At 33.4% G+C, this 23,323-nt stretch overlaps 1 protein-coding gene across 25 annotated transcripts in view; it reads left to right on the top strand.

Moving 5' to 3' along the window:
- ADGRL2 (adhesion G protein-coupled receptor L2) overlaps window positions 1-23,323 on the top strand; it is a 684,558-nt gene that overhangs the window by 526,832 nt on the left and 134,403 nt on the right. The window lies entirely within an intron of this gene.

The raw sequence follows: 23,323 nt of genomic DNA on the forward strand, positions 1-23,323 counted from the left end.
AAGTATTTTGTGGAAACTCTTTCATCTTTAGTTACATTTGCTTAAGTGTGGGCATAATTCTAAAATTCCTAAGTTAAAATTTTTAATCTTTTATGAAAAGTTACTTTTTAATAATAGTTCATCTTTTTATGTTTGTATCTTTAGCTATATATATGTGTGTATATGTATATACTTTGTAATGTTAAATTTGCAGAAATATAATAATTATTTCTTTGTACTTAAAAGTAGATGTGGACTTTTTCTTAAGCACTATTGCATTAAACATTTTTATAAATCTAGGAATAGTAATGAGTGTATTTTTCAAGACAGACCTGAGTTTTAAAGAAATTAATATACTTTTGAAGCCTAATGAAATAATTGGAACCATCATTTATTAACTACTATATAGATTTCTGGTATCCGCTGTTTTCTTAGTCTTAAATATTATTTCCGTATGAAAATAACACACATGCAGGTGTTTTTTAGAGTAGGCTAGAAGTTAATATGGAGCTAAGATGTATAAATTTTATAGCTAGTTGATAGTGGCAGTTATTGGCATGAAAATGTATTAATCTTGTAAAGTGTGTGAAGGGTATAAAATCTCTGAGAAATGCATATAAAATATAATGGATTAAAAAATTCCAATTAAATATTCTTGAAAAAATGTTTAAGAATTAAAAAATTGCTTTTCTATGTACTTTTAAGTGATCTCACTTATACTTGTTATTAAAATGATAGGTGGAGAAGGGGCATACTGTCAACTAATAGAAGCGTATTATTCCATTGTCTCTGTAATAAGCTTCAAAATAACATTTTAATTTTGCTGAAAGAATTTTACTTGAATTGCTTGTTCCAGAGTTACATTTTATCATATTCTCCTTGTCCCTCTAGTCCCCTACCTTCAGTATATTGATATAATGTAATATAATTTAAATAAATAGCAAATTTAGAAATACTTAAAGTAAGAATTTCTGTATTCAGAAAGTAAATAGTGTTCACTTGGGTTTAAGTCACACTTGGAAGTTACAATCTTTGGGTTAATATTTTATTTTCAGATGACATTGTTCTTTACTTTAGAACTGAAGATGCATCTTATCTAACATCATATGTAATCTCTCTGAATGAATAATACTATCATGATAAACAGTGAACAGGAATTGTGTTTAATAATATAAATTTCTGGCTTGGATTGTTGTGAAAATCTTGTATGTAGTCTGATGATTTTGCGTCTCATTTTTGGCGGGAAAAAACCTAACTGAATTCCTGCTGTTATGTTTGAATGTTTTTTATACATTTAAAAAAGATTCCAGGTGTGGACCAATGGCTCATTAGTCCACATAATGAAAAAATTTCTAATCAGGTTAGAGACCACCTTGCTTGCACAGTAGCTTAGCTCAGTGGGGGGCTAGCAAACAGAGACTTTTTTCATGAGATACTGCAGCTTTATTTTCAGTGTCATCTATCAGGTCAGGATTCATATCTGCTGTTAGGAGAAATTTCATTTTTGGCGCATCAGGCCAGGGGGTATTGCTTCTGAAGCACTTCCCTCCTATGAGTAAAAAGAACCTGGGACGAACCCGTACTGCTAATTGTAAGAGTATACACAGTTAATACACACTGTTAGAACATTGATCCAGTATCGCATGGGTTTGTTTTAGAAAGAGAAAGTCTTACATGACATGATAGTCGTTTATTGCCAGAAAGCAGATAATGCTCTGTGAACATCTATAGAGAAAGCCAATCAACGTTAGGTAAGAAGGCATAGGAAGGCAGATAAATTTCTTTTAGGCCCTTACATGATTGTAACCTTTTAACATCTTACAGAGTTTAGTTCTTTTTGTACCAATTTCTAGGTTCTTGCAGGTAAACTCAGATAAGTTTTCCTGAGTGATTTCTTCCCTGTTTCCTCATTTATTGAGTGATTAAATTGAGCTGCATGCTTAGGATTCAGAAATACACAAGGAAAAATAATACATTAGGCACGGTTCTTTTTTCATTTGTTTTATTTTATTTTTTATTTTCCCATAAGTTATTGGGGCACAGGTAGTATTTGGTTACATGAGTAAGTTCTTTAGTGGTGATTTTTGAGATCCTGGTGCACCCATCGCCCGAGCAGTATACACTGCACCATATATGTTGTCTTTTATTCCTCACCTCGCTCCCACTCTTCCCCCTAAGTCCCCAAAGTCCATTGTATCATTCTTATGTCTTTGTGTCCTCATAGCTTAGCTCCTACATATCAGTGAGAACATGGGATGTTTGGTTTTCCATTCCTGAGTTACTTCACTTAGAATGATAGTCTCCAGTCTGATCGAAGTGACTGCAAATGCTGTCAGTTCATTTCTTTTTATGGCTGAGTAGTAGTCCATCACATATGTATACACACACACACACCACAGTTCCTTTATCCACTCGTTGCTTGATGGGCATTTGGGTCAGTTCCAGGATTTTGCAGTTGTGGTGCTATAAACATGTGAAGACACGGTTTTTACTCTTGAGAAGCTCATGGTCTTGTGCAGGGATTGAAACCTTAAATACCTGTTGGTGCCTTGAGGGCAGCGGACTTGAGGTCAGATAAGAAAGTGCTTGTCAGAGGACCTGTGATTACCATTCCACTATTTAGCTTGGTTTTTCCAGTCTTCTGCCTTTCAGTAGAAATCAAACATTAGGATTTTTAAATAATGGCAGCTAATAAAGATTTTGTTTAAAAAACAAGCGTGTATATCGTAGAATAGCCATGGGTTATGCCTTTCTTTTTAGATCTTTTTTTCCCCCCTGTTACAGTTGTATTTTACCTTGGTACGTGATTTTAAAGGCTTCACATAATTTTGGATTTGCTTTACATCTGTACATAGTGAGATATACATTTCCAAATTCATAAGGACTTACTCTGTGTTCAGGCAAACATTATAAATGTCATATTTTGTGTACACATAAAAGGGCAGATCACTAAGCATTTTTAAAGTTTGAACATGGTAAAAGCTAATTATGCAAAGGTTTAATTGTTAACATCTACCTATCTCTATCTTGAATCAAGTCTTATCCATTAAAATTTACCTGTTTCTGTAAAATAGGATTAATATTTTACATATTCTCTAAGCTTTTCCTATAACGTATTTTTGGGAAAGTTATATTTAGAATTTCCAAATAAAAATGATTTTATACAGACCATACTTTCAAAATATTTTGTAAATTTTTCTTATAATTGATTTTATTTCTAGAGAACTAATCTCAGATGCTTTAAAAGTCAGTTTTGTTGAGAGACTGGTGTGCTTTGATTCTTTCGGCCAGTTTTTATAAGCATAGTACCCACTGTGGAATCATGTATCAGTAAGTAGAAAGTAAATTGAATTTTTGTGTCCTAGAGAATTAAATTATGCTGTATAATGGAGCCTTGGCAAGCATAAGTTAGACACATGAAGGCTTGCTCAAGTGACAAGTTACAAATAATAGTACTCCTTCAGCAAAATCAGTAATATGGATTTCGGGTTGAATTCTTTATGCAATGAATATGTAATTAGATTTTATTAGTCAAAGTTTTACTTAATTACCTGAAATTACCTTGTTGCTTATCCTTATTTCAAAGAAAAATGTTATGCCAGGTATAAATGTGAGAGATGCCACAAATAGCTTTATGTATTTATTTTATATAAATCAAGAAAATATGGTAAACATAGTTGTAGAAATAGTTTCTTGCTAGTTTTTACTGTACTTTTAAGTTCTCTAAGTACATTTTATAATGACTTGAGTTAATGTTATCTCTCTAAAAAATATGTGTCTGTAGGGTCTTTTCACTATTTTGGTAGAAGAAAAAAAGGCAGATTTAGGGGTTAAATATGAAATGGTGAAAACTGTTTCTGGCATATTTCCATAGATATTTCCTTCAGAATGGGCTGAATTTGGTGGAACGATTAGTAACTTTATTCTCCAAGGTTAAATGTAAGAAAGATTGATATAATTCAGACTACTGTATTCATTCCTCCTTTTTTCTTTCATTCTTTGATTTACACACACATATAATAAAATCTGTATATATATACACATTCTTGTGTATATATATTTGCGTGCACATACACATACACACACACACACAACATGCAGTATGCTAGTGTCACAAGGGCAGGGATATTTTGTTGTTGTTCATTGATGTCTTCAAGTGCCTTAACAATGCCTGGCTTATAGTAAGCACTCAATCCATAGCTGTCACATAAACAGAATAAATCTTTGAAGAGGTTCATAGTCTGTGTAATGAGGGAAAAGACAATGAGCAGTTGTAATAAGAATGTGATAAAGTGCCATAATAATGATATTCACAGAGGCATTGGGATGAGCGGTAGTTGGATGGTTGGATGTATGTCAGGAAATTCTTGTAGCTGGAAGTGTCATGAAACAACAGAATCACATGGAAGATCTGCAGTGGGGCCCAAGCATTAGTTAGCGTTTCTGACAAATTGCAGGGTGATGCTGATGGTGTTACTCAGCATCACACTATAAGAGCCACTGCATATTGTATGTGTGTGGGGGTGGTTGTGGTGAGGGTAGGGGTGCATGGGTGTAGACATGGTACAACTTTTTCGAAAGTATTTTTGGAAAAAATTGTAAGTTGATTGATCATGATTCAGAAGTTAGTAACCAGTTGTTTCTTGGGAGCTAGTGGCTATTTCTTTGCAGATTGTTCTTTATTCCCCTGATTAGGCTTCTTGGGAATAATTTTAGTCTTCAGAAAAGGATTTTTTATTTTTCCCGCTTTTATTTATTTATTTATTTTGAGATGGGAGTCTCGCTTTGTCTTCCACGCTGGAGTGCAATGTCGTGATCTCAGCTCACTGCAACCTCCACCTCCTGGGTTCAAGGGATTCTCCTACTTCAGCCTCCCAAGTAACTGGGATTACAGTCATCTGCCACCATACCCAGCTAACTTTTGTATTTTTAGTAGAGACGGGGTTTCACCATATTGGCCTGCTGGTCTCTAACTCTTGACCTTATGATCCACCCACCTTGACCTCCCAAAAGACTGGGATTACAGGCATGAGCCACCGCACCCAGCCTTTTTTGCTCTTTTCAACAGTATACTCAGAAAAAAAATTTGAAAAATTTACACCAAATTGGAAAAAAACATGTTTTTCCTCTTAGGAATAAATGCTCCATTTAGTAGAGCTCTTAAAACTCTTGTTTCAATTTATCTCTTTTCACTGTAATACCCTGGTTCTTTTCTTGTTGAGAATAACTACATGGCCAATGCTGTGATAACACTGATTTGACTTACTGTGGGGACTTCAGATTTCCCAATCTAACAAAATTGACTACTTTTGTTCATTTCAGTATATCTGATTATTTGACGTCTAGGAGGTAAATTTTCAGCAAGATACTTGGGGATTTGGCTGTAAACCTAATGGGAGTCACAATTCCCATTAAATTAATAGGAATTGTGTATCTGTGCTCGCTGCATAGCAAATGTAACTGTTTTTTAAATTCACAAATTATGTAAATTAACATCCATCTAAAGCAATGCATTTTTAAACAATTACTATTATTATTATTATTTTTTTGAGACAGTGTATTGCTCTGTTGCTCAGGATGGAGTGTAGTGGCACAATCTCAGCTCGCTGCAACCTCGGCCTCCTGGGTTCAGATGATTCTCCTGCCTCAGCCTCCTAAGTAACTGGGACTACAGGCACCCACCACCATGCCTGGCTAATTTTTGTATTTTTAGTAAAGACGGGGTTTTACCATATTGGTCAGGCTGGTCTCGAACTCCTGACCTTGTGATCCACCTGCCCTGGCCTCACAAAGTGCTGGAATTACAGGTGCGAACTACCGCGCCCGGCCAAAGAAGTGATTTTATTTAAGAAAATACTTAACTGTATTGCTCTTACAACACTTTAGATATTATTTTGTTTCATGAGTATATTGTAATTTGATTGCAGCAGCTTTCTTCTCCAGAGGTAGCGATAATTCAGTTAATTGTATGATGTTTCTTTTCTTGGAAAAATCAAATTATTATAGTATTACTATCAGCATTCAAAATGAAGGTAAATATGTTCCAAATGTGACTCAAAGTTGCCGAAAATAAAATTAAGCTTAATCAGATACATTGGGATCTTTTCAAAAGTTAATTTGAATTATACTTTGGTCATCTTATATACCAATATTTAGTGTCCGAATATACCATGTTTCATAAATGAAGATAAAGTTCAAGTGCTTGATTGTTGATTTTTTTTCTTTCCACTTTTCCTCATGCTTTCTTCTTGATTCCATCCTCTTTTGCCTCTTTTTCATTTGTGGAAAAGGTTCGTTTATCCACAATTTGTGTTGATTCACCAATAGGTCTGTTGCTGGTGGAAAAAGTGTTGCAAATATGTATGTCATTCACAACAGTCACCCTGCAGACCTCAAAAATGTTATATTACATGACTGTTTAATTTCTGTAAACCTCTTATTTTTCTGACAGAAAATAACATATCAAATATTTAGTAAATAAATTTGTTTTTAAATAATAATTTGCTGAAATTAAAGCGGTTATTAGCTCGTCCATACTAGAGTAAATTTTAGAAATACTGATTTTACATGCATATTAGGCATTTACACAGTTATTGTTATACTTTGAAAGAATCAATAGTGTATTACAGGTAGTTTAATTAAAAGCACAGGAGGCATGTAAAGCACCTTAATTTTGTGGAACTGTAATTCTGTTAATTTCTCCTTACCCATTAATTTCAGCATTGATGAAGCTCTTCAATTTTTGAGTTAATACACTTTTTAATTTTTTAATATACTATAGCTTGTGATATTAGAGAATAAGATAATACAAGTGATTGAACACATCTGAAGAACACATCTGAAGACTATTGTAGAACGTGCTGTGTCTCAAAAAACTGATTTATCTGCCTTATTACTAAGGGAGTGTCTTACTAAAACATATGCTTGGTACCCCATGGTACTCTTTATATTCTTTTCCCCTCCTCTGCAAGACAAAGAGTGACATATGACAGCCATACAGGCTACACATATTAGACATCAATGTGGATTAGTGAATATCTCATGGCATCTTTCAACCTTGTTCCTGAACTCCTTTTGTCAACTTGACAGAAGTGATTCCAGGAGAATACCTAGTCCCAGCCTTGGGATCTCTTGGCTAAAATGTAAAGCTGAGAAGGGAATGCGTATCAGCACTTCAGGAAGCAGAAACAACATTTATAATCTCTTCTTATCAGCATGGGACTCTCCTGAGTTTGACTTTTATGTCTGCCGTAATTCTTGCTTTGAGGGCTTGTTTTTCTTAAAAGTGCTTTTTTCTTCTTATTTTGAATGTATACATCTTCATGAGAAAAGAGAAAATTTAAAAAATTAAGACTTTTAGAAGGTTCATAATTCTATGACTTTGTTATGCCACAGCACATTTCTTTTCTGTTTTTCCACCTATACACATACTTCATATGGATAAAGCCAAATTATGTATAAATACAAATTTAGGTTATTCATCTACATACACTGTTATATTCATATTTTCACTTTTAATTACCAGAAACAGTATTACCATGCCATTATATATTTAGATAATGAATGTTAACAGCTGCATTATAATTCATTATTTAATTATACAAATTTAATACAAATTATTTAATCCTCCTTTTCTACTTGGTAGCCATTTGTACTTAAGTTTTTTCAAGTATAAGTAAAAATATGTATCTATATAATTATTTTTCTTTCACAACTGGTTATTTCCTGAGGCTAAAATTCTAGAATTCTGATAATTTGACTGGAAGTATAGACATCTTTCAAACTGGCTTTTTTGAAGGGTGAAGCCTATGTTCACACATTGATGACCAGTATGTAAATCCATGTACTTTACCAGCAATGATTTTAAATTTTAAAAAGAATTAACACTTTGATTTGTATAAAAGGGTATCTAATTATAAATTAATTTTGTAATTTGGGGGATACTTCTGAGGACAAAAACATTTTTTGTACATTTATTTAGTGGTCAGTTGTCATTTTGATATGAACTTTTTGTTCACTGTTTTTGCCAGCTTTTTGTATTGCTAATAATTTTCTTATTTTTTAAAATTTATTGATGATACCCCCTTTTTTCATTTTTATTATGAAAACATATTTGTTTGCCTTTTATTTTAATTTACAGTGTTTAAATTTTTAATGAAAACTTCAAACAGAAGAGAGAAATTTGTAGTACAACACTAATCGCAGATTTAACAATTGTCAAGATATTGTTACATTTGCATTATTGCACCCTTCTTTCCTTTTTGTTATATAGCTATTTTCTTTTGTGAGATCTTCCATTATTTTTATGCTTAAAAATGTATATCTTGATCTCAATTAAATATTTATTCACTTGCATTTCCCTGTAGCTCTTAAATATTTTTTATTTAAATTTTTAATCCATCATGAATTAATGTTTTTATACGGTGAAATCTAAGGTCTTTGATCAGTTAATTTAAAAAGAAGTGAACTAATACTAAACCAACTGGTAAGAATTAAATTTTAACCAATAAAGTAGTTGAAGTTGGAACATAGCCAAATTAAAAATGGATGATGGATGGTAGTTGAAAAAACAAAAACAAAAGTAAAAAGAGTAGAAATAAACACTATTTGTATCTACACAGATTGAATTATGAATGAAAATGTCACTGTTCTGATTTCAGTAATATATCAGTGGTCTTCTCTACTTAAATGATTTTTGTATCCCAAATGTATTTAATAAAGTTTATTTTTAAGAGTTTTTATGTTGTTGTTAAACAGCCGAGAGAAGCAAAAACATGACTGTAGAGACGGATTAAAATATCCCACCATGAAGATGAAGTTCTGCATTTTAGGAGTTTTGGACTTTGAAGAAACATAAAGAATTTCCTGGAAAAAAGAAAGGAGGGATTCATATGAAGCCTGGTTAAGTTTTGCACAGGGATTTAATCTAAAAAAGGGATACAAGTAAAATTCTCATTTTGTTGTATATTTACAGGATACGTCTTACTATTCCTGTACCCATCTCTTTGTATCTAATTGGTGTGTGTGTGTGTGTGTGTGTGTGTGTGTGTGTGTGTATTAATCATTAATTAGTTCTCTTTTCCCTCACTGATTCATATTTTTCTCTTTATAGTACTAAAATCTAAGCCAGGTGGTAGTTATGCCTATGTTAAGTTCAGGCTTTGGTTAGAGGCAATATAGTAGGATAATACAAGTCAGATACTTCCTTATTTTAGTTATGCATTACAATAGAAAGCCTGTTGGATTTTAAGAGACCACTTTTATATGGTAGAATGCTGTGATGAGGTGATGTTGACAGGCTTTTTAAAAAGTTGGTAAGGAGACAGGTGTGTAGGTTAAGTTTATTTCCTTGTTTAAGGAAAGTTTTTTATTTTTATTTTATTTTACTTTTTTTTTTTTTTTTTTTTTACAGTTTTCTTGTTTGGTTGCTTTTGATAGATATGCTGAATATCTGAACATTGCTGCAAGTGGAAGGAAGGGAAATGGAACCCACTGCACTGGTAGGAAGGCTCATTTAGGGAAGGAAAGACTGTATATTAGTATCCAGAGAGAAGGAAGATTCAGGAAGAGATGTGTACAGCCGCAGAAGAAAGATGACGGAGGTCACGCTGGACTTCAAACATCTTCTTTATCTAGAACAGTGCCCCTCAAAACTTAATGTGCATGTAAATCACTCAGGGATCTTGTTAAAATGTAGATTCTTGCTTCAGTAATCTGAGATGGACCTTCTGAGTCTGCATTTCTAATAAGCTCCCAGGTGATGCTGAGGTTGCTGCTCTGTGAGAGACCGTCTGAATTAGGGAGTTTTGGTTATTAAAATGTTTAGTCTAGAAAATGAGATTTTACATGACAGTGACTTCCACTGTTAAAAATCGAGGTTTGTGTTAAATCCAAACAACCATAGTTGAAATATAGAAATGACATCACTTTCAGTTGTATAACTCATTTTATTAAAAAAGGAACTAAGCTACCTTGAAACTTTACTGAACATTTTTAAATTTTGTTGCACTTCTAATCCTATTTTATATGCTTTCTATTGACCTTTTATCTGGTGAGTTGCTTTGAAAAATCCCTGAGCAACAATGCAGCCTGACCCTTTCTCCCTAATATTTCCTTTTATTCCCTATTGATCTGTCCTACTTTCATTCTATCATACACAGAAACAGTGTTTTTAATAGTATTTTGATACAAATATTTTATTATTTAAAGTAACACTATAAAGTCATGTAGTGCAAAGTGTATGTTTGTCTTATTTAGAAAAAGTTTATTTTTATTATACTAATTTTTCAAAGTCAACATATTTAAACAAGAAATAATTGTCGTTTTTGCCTAAGTATTAATTCCTTGACTTATTAGCACCATAAGAGTATAGGATGGAAGTACTTGATTGTTAATTGGTCATTAAAAATGGCTAAATATATTTTATCTGCCTAAGGTTATCTAGTGATTTTTCTCCTTTTTGGTATTGTATATAATCAAAGATTTTCTTCTTGTTAGTGGGCACAATCTCCTTTGTTTGTCTTATTTAGAAAAAGTTTATTTTTATTATACTAATTTTTCAAAGTCAACATATTTAAACAAGAAATAATTGTCGTTTTTGCCTAAGTATTAATTCCTTGACTTATTAGCACCATAAGAGTATAGGATGGAAGTACTTGATTGTTAATTGGTCATTAAAAATGGCTAAATATATTTTATCTGCCTAAGGTTATCTAGTGATTTTTCTCCTTTTTGGTATTGTATATAATCAAAGATTTTCTTCTTGTTAGTGGGCACAATCTCCTTTTCCCCTTTGTTTCAGAGGCAAAGATATAGGGTACTTATATGATTTGTTTTAATTTTACAATAATACCAATTATAAAGTAAATGTATTTCTTAATGAAGTTTATTAGACTCTTCACGTGTTTAAACCTCTCAAAAGTAAGTTAGTAGCAAATTTTAAACAGAGAGAGTTCTATATAGGCACCTGAGAGGTCGAAGTATTTTTATTTGGATTTTTTTGGTGGAATTAAAGAATTTTGGACTTTGAATCACAGCTTGGATATTAGCAGTGAGAATTTTTCATTTTACAGATGAAGAAATTAAGGCCTGCAGATTGTTTCTTTGTCAAGCTCTACTTAACTGCCAGTCCAGTTTTCTTGCTGTAGAACTTAATATTTAGCTTCAGATCGTTAGTATATTTTCCTATCTCAGGAGGCTGTTACTCAAGAATATTTAAAGTATACTTTATATTGCTTACCATTGCATTACTTAATGGTAATTATCAAAAGAGCTAATTTTTGTCAAAGTTTTCTTAATGTTTACTACCATTTTAGATGAAAAACTATGTTAAGATTTACTTTGTTTTTCAGTGAAAATTATATATAGTATAGGAGGACCAATCATGCTAATACTCCAACTTTCAAATAATCTTCAAAAGTTGACAGCCATAAGCATACATTTTTAAAAAGCACAATTTATCTTTGAAGTTACCAGCTGTTGCTGAGAATCATTAACTGTCAGAACACTGAACAAGAATTGTAACTCTTACTATATTTAGTTACCAGTTCACACAGATTATCAGTCATCATTAAAGTATTTAAAAGGCATGCGCCTCCTGAGCCCCTCCTTCAGGTATGTGTTTTGGACATTATCTTTTCCCTTTTGTTTGCTTACAACAGGAAGCTCGTTTAATCCTTTGCTTTGTTTTAGAGTTAGGCAAATAGAAACCATCCCTGTTAGCTTTCAAAAGCTCTTACTTTTGTTGCATTAATGGCACTCACAGTAGATTGTGTGATCTTGCTTTATTTACCAGAAAGCTTGCCTTTGAGAGCTGTCACTCCATTCTTTCAACAGTGTTGTTAATTGACTGATAGCACTGATTGAGTGGAAAACCTTCAGTGACAAAAGACTGGATATAGGTGTGAGTCCATTTGAAAGGCTGGTGAATCTTTGTTTCTTAATCCCATTTCTATTTGCACTGAAATACTAAATACAGACTAGAAGAACAAAGTATATTTAAAAGCATTCAGAAATGTTAAGCAACAATAAAACCCCTTAACCGTTTAAATGACAGCAGCTGACTATTTGAATTAACTTTGTGTTTGGCTTAATTTGGGGCCCTAATTATTCCTAACTTACGTGAGTAGATTTCAATTATAGTATCCTGCAGGGATTTGTAGCTAAGGCAACTAAAAGAATCATTTTACATAAAGTACTTTTGTTCAACTGATTAGACGAGTTAAAACGTAATGATGTAAAATTGAAACCCTTCTGACAAGGTCCAAACAAATGTTTCTAGTAATTTTGTTCAAAAAAGATTAATCTAAGTTTGATTTTAAATAATATTTTGGTCTTTCAGGACAATTGACTTTATTGTAATACTGATAAGTATATAAAATGCCTTAAGATTGCATGTTTTGGTAAAGGAGTAAGACTTTAAAGGGAGGACAGATTTGTCACAGTGGATGGACACCGTCCTAAGTAATATTTATTTGCTTTATAATCTTCGAGACACAGTTTGACAGCTTTAAATACATAGATTTAGAAGAGAAATACATACAAATAACATGAATGACTAGTACCTGTTTAATTCTGTATTTTGGAATACATTTCAATTGAACACAGATCAGAGGCTCCATTTATGAATTTGAAATGCTATATACCAAGAAGTACAAGGACACAATATGGTTGACATTGTGCTATAGTCAGTGGACAGACTGAGTGTTTGACTTGTCCTGCCGAAATACTCCTCCCCACTACAAACAACCACATTAATTTTAAATACCTTTACCAGAATGAAAGCTACTTTAAACTTAATTACTGGTGCTGGAGCACAATATTAAAAAAAGCATTAGCCAGCATCCATCGATCATGTTGAGGCTTAACCATAACGTTTCACTGGAGTCTTACCGCTGTCTAATATCAGTCTGCTGTAGTGAGTGAAGTTAACAGGCAGCAACTCTGTTCTACACTTGTCTTACCACTGATCTAAGTTCTCTTCATCATCATCTTTCTCCCCCTCCTGCTCCTCTTTTACCCCTTCTTTCAGTTTTTGAATATCTATAACATGTGAGTCGTTGTATTTTCACACTTGGTATTTTCATTATTTCCTTTAAGCTAGTCAATTCTATGACCTGTTTTTCATTAAGTGAAACAAAATCTAAACGGTATGGTGTAAAGTTCACAGACCTCACCTTTTTGACTTCAAAGTGAGGTTTTCCTCCCATAGCACAAACCAGGCTGTACAACTGTTTCTTGAAAACAATGCCAGTAAATTCATTCTTTGACCTATTCAGTTCCTTTTTGTTCTGTAGTATACTTTTTGAAAGCTAGTAATCTTTAGGAGGCTTTTTCTAATCTAAACAGGAATCCTCTGAATTTGTATAGCAGCACAGTCCGATACAGTAAGCCACAAGTAGTTATTGAACACTGGAAATGTGACTAATATGACTGAGAAAATACATTTTTATTGGTCAGAGCAATTTGGTAGGTACTACTTTCCTGTAAGGCTTTGTTGTTGTTGCTGTTGTTACCTCGTACACCTCTTTTATGTGTTTTAGCTGATTCCTGGAAGTTAAGCACAATGTTTTATTTATTTATGTATTTTTCATAGTGCTTAGACATTCAAAACTATTTTAAATGATTGAGAAGCATATTCAAAGAGACTTAGTACCAAAGCTACATTTTGAATATGTACTTAATTTATGGGGCAGGGATTTCACTAATGATCACCCAAAACCAATATGGTTAGTTTACGAATATCGAAAACAAAGGAGTGTCCATGCATGCATAGTGTGTATCTTGCAGAATTCAGTCCTTAGGATTAACAGCTAAATATACTTTAAGCATATTTTAATACTTAATTGTAGCAAACCCTAGTTACTGCAGCCTCAATTCTTATTATGAGATTTTGATAGTTGTTTAAATTATTTGGATGGTAATAACCTACACTGAAATCAGCTAACGTTGGCTTCTCTTCCCTAAATATGGAACTTCCTTCTTAAAATCCTTTGATGAACCCAGCTAATATTGCCATTTGCTTTTTATGGTTTGAGAATATGTTTTAGAATATAAGTAATTATGAAGGCACCAGTTAAAAATGATGAGTAATGAATATCTCTAATCATTTAGAAAATTCTCGTGATCTTGTCTTGTGAATTCTTTAGTAACTAGAAAATCCTCTGTGATTTTAGCTTAAATATAAGGAGGACATTTTATCTTCATAATGGGTAATGGTGTATTTCATTATAATTATATTTTATATAGATTTATGCATCACACCTGAAAATATATTACTTTTTTGGTTCTTAATGACTTTTGGCTCTTTTTCTTAATTACTTTACTGTTAAAATGTTTATAGCTTGTAATATATAAAAATTCATAGCTTTTTGGGGAAATTGTCGTAAAATGCCACTTAAATTTGTGTGTGTGGGTGTGTGTGTGTATTCTGGCAGTCAGGATTTCTTATTTTCTGTTTACATTTGCAAATGAATTTCTGACTTACCATTCTGTCTCTGTGTCAAATTTAGAAAAAGAAATAGCAAATTCTATATTTAGTAGAAATTGAGGTACATACACAGTACAACTATAGGTTTTTTATATATTAATTTTGAAGAGGAAAGCATCTGACTTAAAATGGCGAATTAAAAAATTATTATATTCTGTACAATGATGAACTATTCTAGCCTCAAGTACTTGGTAACTAAAACATTTGCTCAGTAAACGTAAGAATTTTTCATTGACATGTTCAGCATGGATTTGAAGTTTCAGAAGTGCTAGTTTCTAATCCTAACATCTAATAGTTCATTACCACCTCATTTTAAAACAACAGTGGCATCTCTCAAATGAAAGCATTATTTTGTCAAACTTTATTCCTGAATGGTTTAAATTTGTTTTAGAAAGTCAATCCACTTTAAAAATGAAAGTTTGGCACCAGTGAAAGTAAAAGAATGTATTGCTGTTTGATAAGTCAAATAGAAGAGGAGTGTTGCCGCATCCTTAGAACAAATGATAAACCTTCCAGGTAACCGCCTGGTAAGAGAAAGATACAGCTTCTTTTGGGAGATATGTATGAGTCTAATCTGATATGTATGTGGAAAACAAATTTTTAAAAAGCCGTATTCTGTAAGCATAGTTGCTATGTTTATCATTTAATAATGAAGAGAATAAGAAAATTCTCCCGTGATACAACATTGACTTAATTGTCCTTTTATAATACTTATTCAAAGTATAATCATTATGAAATGAAAATGTGAAAAGACTTGGAGGAAATGAACCTCCATGGATTTGAGTAAAAATCGATTTTCCTTTTTATTTAGCATTTGCAAATGTATACCTGATGTGCCATGCTGTCTCTAGCTGTGTGTCTCGCTGGCTTGTTTCTGTTCTCTCTGTCAAGTTAGAAAAAGAATTAGTAAATTCTGTGTTTATTAGAAATACATACTTTCATGGTTTTGACAGCTGAGAAGTCCTGTACTATGCAAATAAAGATATGCCAACATAATGAACTTTTTAGCTTTATTAAATTACTTATTAACTGTGCTTAAGAAAAATTTTATTGGTGTTTAATCTGTTTGAAGATCTGATACTTTAAATTTAACCTATAAAAGTCAACATTTTTTTGGTATAGTAGAGAAAAGAACTGAACTGTCAGTTCATTCCAAGAGCGAAGAGGCAGCTGCAGCTGGTCCAGAGAAGAGGGTCTGGTTGGTGCATAAAAAATACATGTCAGCATTTTGACACTCATTCTTTTGGGATATCTGTTATCACTGAATAGGAAACTGTTTCAAATTGACAGACAGAATGTTGTACTGAATGTGTAAATTGGAATTATCACATCTAGCAGTTCCCTTCACCAGGTGCTGGCTTGGAGCTTGGTTCTCTGCTAATGTCAAAAGAGTGCCAGGAATAGTTTTATTTGCTAATTATCCTTCATCTCTTCCAATGTCTAATTTTTTTAGTAAACAGCTTGCCCAGGTGTTTTTAGGAATAGCTAGCAGTACAGTGTAAGACTGCAGGTGCTTATGTGGCAAGAGGATGCCATGTGGAACAATGAAAACACCTATATCCATCTGTGTGAAAAAGATGATTGCTTTCAAGGGTTTTGCCGCTAATGTCCTGAGAATGATACTTGTCAGTAGTTTGTTGTCCCAGAGATCCTGGTGAGGGCAAAAAAGTGGACGTTGGTGTTTTTAAGACAACTGGAACATTTTCTTAGGTTTTATCTTTGAATCTCTTTAAAAACTTTGTGATTTGCAACCTATGTGAGTAAACCGTGAAATTTTCAAAGACTGTAAAAAAAGAAAGCAAATCATGTATTAATAAAGAAATATTAAAGATGAGTTTTTTGTTTCTTCGAGCTTTGTGGTCTTACTGGAAAGATTTACTATATATAAGGTTAAGGTTTTTATTTTTCTGTCATTTTTTTCTAAGAAATTCTTTCATAATACTATGATGTTTGAGAACAAAATTTAGATTTTTATGCTTTATAAATTTATATCACAAGATGTTACTAAGTACTGCTGAAATTAAAGCAATATTTGAGCAGTATGCTCAAATTGAAGCATTTGTTACTTACTTTTCTTGAAATTTAGTAAGTTGGATCACAGAATTATCTTTTAATTAATTCTGTTAATAATGTTTTCTTTTTTGTCAAATATATTTTTAAAAGAGTTTGTGGCCTGCCTTTTGCCTTTTTTTATGGGCAGTGAATTTTCTTAATAAATTTTCCAGTGTAGGTTGCATTTTCTGTTGCTGTTTTCTAATCATCATTGCATTATGGCAAGATAAATGCTACTTGCTCAAAATGAAGATTTTGTGAAAATGTTTTATAGTTTTCCTTGGACTCTGAAAGTTGCCATGGCATTTCTACAGCCACTCACATTACAGTGATACTGCTGAACCACTGGATTTATCCTGTCAGCTTTGATTTAGGATTAGGCAGTGTAGTCATTTGTATTGACTTGGTCTCTGTTTTCTTTCACCAACATATCCTGTAGTGAAATTACATTTGTATGAGTATCTCATGAGAAAGCCTGAAAGTATAATATACTCAAAGGCAGTAAGTTTTGGTCTAACATCCAATAGTTCAAATTCTGACTCTTATCGGCTATGTGAACCTGTACATAGGTTCTTACTTATTATAAAGTTGGGAAAATGCCTCTGTTTTACAACTGTTGTTGATGTTAGAAATGAAATGTTTAAACATTTATTCATCAGTGATTGTTGAACATTTGCCATGTGCTCAGACTATGCAGTGTGCTAAGTATGGGTATTGTCTTTAGGGAACTTAACAATAATGGTGGTACCTTATGACACATAAAGGGGAACCTAGAGAGAGCTGCATAGGTGGCATACTCAGCTGAAACTCAAACAGCAGAGATACCTGAATGAGCCAGAGGTGACCAGCTGAGAAAAGTTCTGCTGAACTCCAGGAGAGGGAGTAGAGTGTGCAAAAATATTGCCACTAAGAAATGTGGTGAATTGCTAATAGGTCAATGTGTGCGGAAGGTGAGGGGTGACAAAAGAGAGCTCAGAATGAAGTTGGAGCCAGATCACGCATGTGGAAGAGTTAGAATTTGATCATGTCGGTGAGAGATAATCATTGAAAAATTTCAAAGGTGATTATAGATTTTTATTCTAGAAGTATTTCTTTAGGCTGGATGGGGTTGACTATTGAAAGCGGTGAGAATATTGAACACGTTCCTGTGGGACCAGGGAATTAACATAAACAAGTGAAGTAGACAGGATATAAAGAAATGATATAAAACTAGAAAGTGCATGCTTGTCTAAAGTAGGGAGAAGCCAGGCGCAGTGGCGCATGCCTGTCATCCCAGCACTTTGGGAGACTCAGGTGGGAGGATTACTTGAGGCCAGGAGTTAAAGATCAGCCTAGGTAACATAGACAAGACTTTGTGTCTACAGAAAACTTAAAAAATTAGCCAGGTATAGTGGCATGCTCCCATGGTCCCAGCTACTCAGGAGGCTAATGTGGGAGGATCACTTGAGCCTAGTAGGTCAAGGCTGCAGTGAGCCATGATAGTGCCATTGCACTTCAGCCTGGGCCACAGAGCAAGACCCTGTCTCAAAAGAAACAAAAAGCAAAACAAACAAAATCATGTAGGCAGGTGCTATTCAGCTTCAGGTGATTATTTTATCAGTATTTTGATACTTTTTTTTTCTTTCTTTTTGTTTTCTTTTATATATTTTTCCTTGCAAGCAGGAAGTTATGATACGTTTTCAGTATGAGTATGTTGCCAATTGAGCTGATTTTTTTCCCCAAGAAAAGGCAGACATTGGATTTGAATGTTACATCCCCATATTCTGAAATGTTGGCAGCTAATTCAGACACTGAGGGGGCAAATGAAATAAGCCTGTGAGCTGAATTCATCCTGTGGTCTGCCCATTTGTGCCCTTTTTCTTAAAAAATAAGATTGTTGGAGTAATCCAAGCAAGAAAGAATGAGAAACTAGAAAAAAAATTGGATGAGAGTAGATAAAAGGAATGAATTGATGAAATTTCAGAAGTCATATTCAGAGTAGAAGTGAGGCAATTTGGCAGATTTCCCTCCTGGTGAGGGAAAGGGTGATTTATTCAAGTTTGTTCGTGGTAAGGGACAGAACCTGATGTTTGGGAATAAAGTAAACTGGACTTTCTTGCAGGCTTCCAGGGAGGTCATATTGCCCAGCTGGTCCTTGTGGAGTTTGGAAGGTGGTGTGGAAACTGGTCATATATAGCACAGATCCATAATCTGAAGCAGCAGGTGCTTCTGGGACTCTGGTTACTTGCTTAGTTGTTTGGCTCATGGATTCCCTTTGTATCTGCCTGCTTTCGCCTACTTTCAACTAACTGTTCTTTTCCTCAACTCAGTCTTATTTTTTCCCCCTTGCAGTTTTGTTTTAGGATATCTGGTGTACTTCACCCAGTCTTGTGCCACCCTGTCAGTTGCAGCTTTTTCTCTAGCTCTGGAATTGCTTCATGTTTCCCAGTTCAAATTCTTGAGAACAACAGAAACTTATGGGCTTCTTGTTTTTGTGTGAAGCTACAGCCTACATTGCTCTCAGGATCATGGGCTGATTGCCCTTGAGTCAAAGGACCATGTCTTTTTCAATCAGCTGTTTCTGATTGCTGGTAGGGTCTCATAGTCAGGCTGGCTTTGCCCCTTTAGCAGTGCCTATCAGCAGATCATTTGAGTTAGAATGAACTGAGCACCAGCAGAAATGGTGATTTATTAAATATATCTAGGCCTGGTGAGTGATTAATGTCAGGAGTCAAGGTGGATCAAGAATTCACCAAGATAAGAAATACAAGATAAATGGATTTGATGGCTAATTTGTGAGCTTAGTTTAATGAAGTTACTGCCATTAACAATATAATTAATACTAGTAATATGCCAAAACTTAGCCACGCTTATTTGTGGGGCATACTTAATTACAGAATTAAAAAAAAATTAGGGCCTTAATATTCCATGATTTACAACAAGCATTTAATGTGAGGCTTGCTTTGATCATTAAATAATAAACATGTTTAATCATTAAATGATAAACGTGAGTACAGTTTGAGAAACTTCTGTTATAGATATATAGAAATAACTAGATTTTAATGTCTCTCTCCTTTTGTGCTTTTAATTTAAATCTAAAAACAATGACTGCCCTTGTCAGTCCCTTACTGGATATTAATCACTGTAGTAGGTGCTTTTTATTCATTGTCCTGGATAATGTGTCCAACAGCTCTGTGAGGTTTATGTTGTTTTGTTACTTTTGTAGCCAAGAAAACTTACGCACATTTAGGTGACTTAGGCAGGGTTAAATGAATAATGAAGTGATGAGATCGATTCATTCCCAGGTATGCCTGACACAGAATTCATGATGCTTTCAATTTGCATAATAATGGAATCCATTTTTATTTTTGGATTTGGGATATTTCTAGATGTATATACTGTGGTGTTTGTGGTTTAATCGTGCATAATTTTAGCAATGCATATATATGTAAAAGGGAAATGACTTTAAAGGTTTATAAATGTATAAGCACTGTTCACACTTGAGCTGGGTCTACTGCAGACAGCCAATTGAGAAAGTGGAAGATGTTCCATTCAACATATGTTTTTGTCTTTGGTGCCAGACATCTTACTTAACTCTCTATTATAATTACATTGACTAGATATTTTGGCATTGCGTAGACACCTCAGTAGAAAAGCCTTTATCAGCCCACAGATGGTTCTTTTATTGGCAACTTTCACATATCAGCTTCTTCTCTCAAATCAGCATCCATTGACAGCTTCTGTATAGAAAGGATTTTGTTCCTGATCTATAAATATGTAATTGAAAGATTATATTGTGATTTGAATATAACACTTTATTTTAAATTTCTTGGTTCTTGGTATATGACAATATTAAATTATTGGATACACGAAAAAAAATTTTTAAATCCATTTTCTGGCATTTTTGGAGAGAATATCATTGCCTTGTGTATCCCATTAATATAATCATCTTAGAATTTTTATCTTATTTATACAGCAATTAATCTTCTTTATCCTTACTGCTGTCAACCAAATCTTTATTGTTATATTGATATTTTTAGAATGGCCCTTGAAAATGTATGAGAATGTATTTTATCTCAAATGTGAAATTAAAATTTATGATTAGTTGCAATTAGGGAAATAGGAAAAGTTAAAAATGACTACATTTGGACCAGCGCAGATAAGACTAGAAATCAGAGAGGATAAGAGTTAAATATTATATAATCTCTAACACTGAGGTATAAGCAGTTAGTTCTGGCCACTGAAACTCAGTATTATTCTTTTGGGGATAATAGCAGTGTTGGTTTAGATTAAGGCTACATACATAAAATTTGAAATTCTATAAAGGCATGCCACAATAAGGAAAGCCAGATCCAATAACACATAGGATATAAAATTAATAACTGAGCCCATAGTACTACTATTCCTTGATTTGATATATTCATGAAGTCATTTGTTATTTCATTTAGCAAATGCTATGTTTTTATATTTTTTACTAAATACAACTTTTTTGGTAATTGGTGGTGTGAAGAACTGAAACTAAGGACAATGAATATCATTTTACTGTTCCTGTAAAATTCCTCTTAGGGCAAGAACAAAGGTGATATAAAAATGTTTAGAACCAAGACTTAAGACAGTGTATTTCTTATTCCTATTTTTGCTGTCTTCCTAAACATGATGCATCCTTACCTGTTTAGATGTTCAGCTTGAACAGACTGCACAGGGTCAGTATTTGACTTGGTGTTTTTTCTTAAAGTATCAGAATTGGGGTTGAGTACTTATATCAGGGACCATGAAAATTTAGCACACTGTAAAAATGATAGCAAGTATAAAGGTCCTGAAAAAAAAAATCATTTGCAAAATGTAAACATAAAAGACACCAAAATGTAGACATATTTACCATTTTTTTCCCGAATGTAATATAAAGTGTGCCATTTGTAATTTAGAGTGCTTATTTCCTATTGTCTGTGGTTTATTTTCAGCCTACTATGGAATTTTTATGTTACGGCATGTTAACATGCCATTTTATGCTCGTATGACAGCTATTATTTATTTTTTCTACATATTGGACAGTGTTGATTGAGTAAATGTAATTTTGATATATACCTCTATGAAATTGTTTAGAATTTAAGTAATCATGTTTGAACATTCACATTATTCAATAACTAGAAAGATTAAGAAGATGCTACTACTAAAGGTTGAAAATAATGGATAGTTTAAGATGGTAAAGGAAAATTTTGTCACTGAGTTTTACATTTTAATAATTTGAGCATCAGATTATTTTAAAACATTAACCACTTCAGTTCTGACATGGTTTTGTATACATGTATTTATTTGTATGAAAAGAAATAGTGTTATTTAAATCATTATGTCAATTCAGTGCTGTTTTATCTCATTGTGTAGTGTATTTTGAGTGTTGAATATTGTAGTTTGTTTTGTTTTTCTATATTAGAAATTCTCATGTAAGTAAAATGACCATAGAATAAAACTTTTTTTTTTTTTTTTTTTTTTTTTTTTTTTTGAGACAGGGTCTCACTCTGTGGCCCAGGCTGGTGTGCAGTGGCATGATTTCTGCTCACTGCAACGTCCACCATTTTTGTATTTTTTTTTAGAGACAGGGTCTTGCCATATTTCCCAGGCTAGGCTCAAAATCCTGAGTTCAAGCGATCCACCCACCTTGGCCTCCTAAAGTGCTGGGATTACAGGCGTGTGTCATCGTGCTTGGCCCTGAAATAAAATTGTTAATGTTATTTAGTTAATATTTTATGTCATTTATACTTTAATTTTTTTATGAGGCTTTTTGAAATGAAAATATTTTTAAGGACTTTATTAAGTCCTAAGCAAATTCAGACATCATAGAAAATTGGAAAGAAAATGAAAAATTATTAGAAATCCTTACTTCCAGAAACTGACATTTTCTTGAAACGTTTCACTGTTTTTTTCCATAAAAAACGGGCCAGGCATGGTGGCTCACACATGGAATTCCAGCACTTTGGGAGGCCCAGGCGGGCGAATCACAAGGTCAGGAGTTCCAAACCAGCTTGACCAACATAGTGAAACCCCGTCTCTACTAAAAATATAAAAAATTAGCTGGACGTAGTGGCGGGTGCCTGTAATCCCAGCTACTCAGGAGGCTGAGGCAGGAAATAGCTTGATCCTGGGAGGCAGAGGTTGCAGTGAGCCGAGATTGTGCCACTGTACACCAGCCTGGCAACAGAGTGAGACTTCATCTCAAAAACAAAACAAAACAAAAAAAACACTTGACTGGTATTCATATTTTAAAGACTAACAGGTAATTCCTTTGAATTATTTTTTTAAAAGACCTTTTATTTTTATTTTATTTATTCACTTCCTATTTTTGTAGAGACAGGGTTTCTCTGTGTTGCCCAAGCTTGTTTTGAATTCCTGACTTCTGATGATCCTCCTGCCTTGACTTCCCAAAGTGCTGGAATTAAGTGTGAGCCACTGCACCTGGCCTCAAGTATTTTTAAGTGTACATTAAAATTTTAAATATGCACTATCACTAGCAAATTTTATAATTCGTGTAATGTATGAGTTCAGTCACTTAGATCTCTGTTAATTGGAAAAATACCCCATAGTAACATGACACAAAAGGTACTTTGGGGAAATGTAATTTCTAGGAATCCAAGATTTGGGATTTTGGATTCTCTGAGTCTACCTTTGTGTCAATTAGTTACTTTCTCTGGTTCAAGCTCCCTTATCTTAAAGATTAAGAAATTATTTTAGAAGGGGGCCAATATGTATGCTGACTTCCAGCCGTGAAATAAAGTTATTCTACTATAGGAGAATATTTGCTTCTAACTTTAAAATTTTCCTTGCCTTTAA

The sequence above is a fragment of the Macaca thibetana genome, chromosome 1, assembly GCF_024542745.1.
Source record: "Macaca thibetana thibetana isolate TM-01 chromosome 1, ASM2454274v1, whole genome shotgun sequence".
NCBI classification, from domain to species: domain Eukaryota; kingdom Metazoa; phylum Chordata; class Mammalia; order Primates; family Cercopithecidae; genus Macaca; species Macaca thibetana.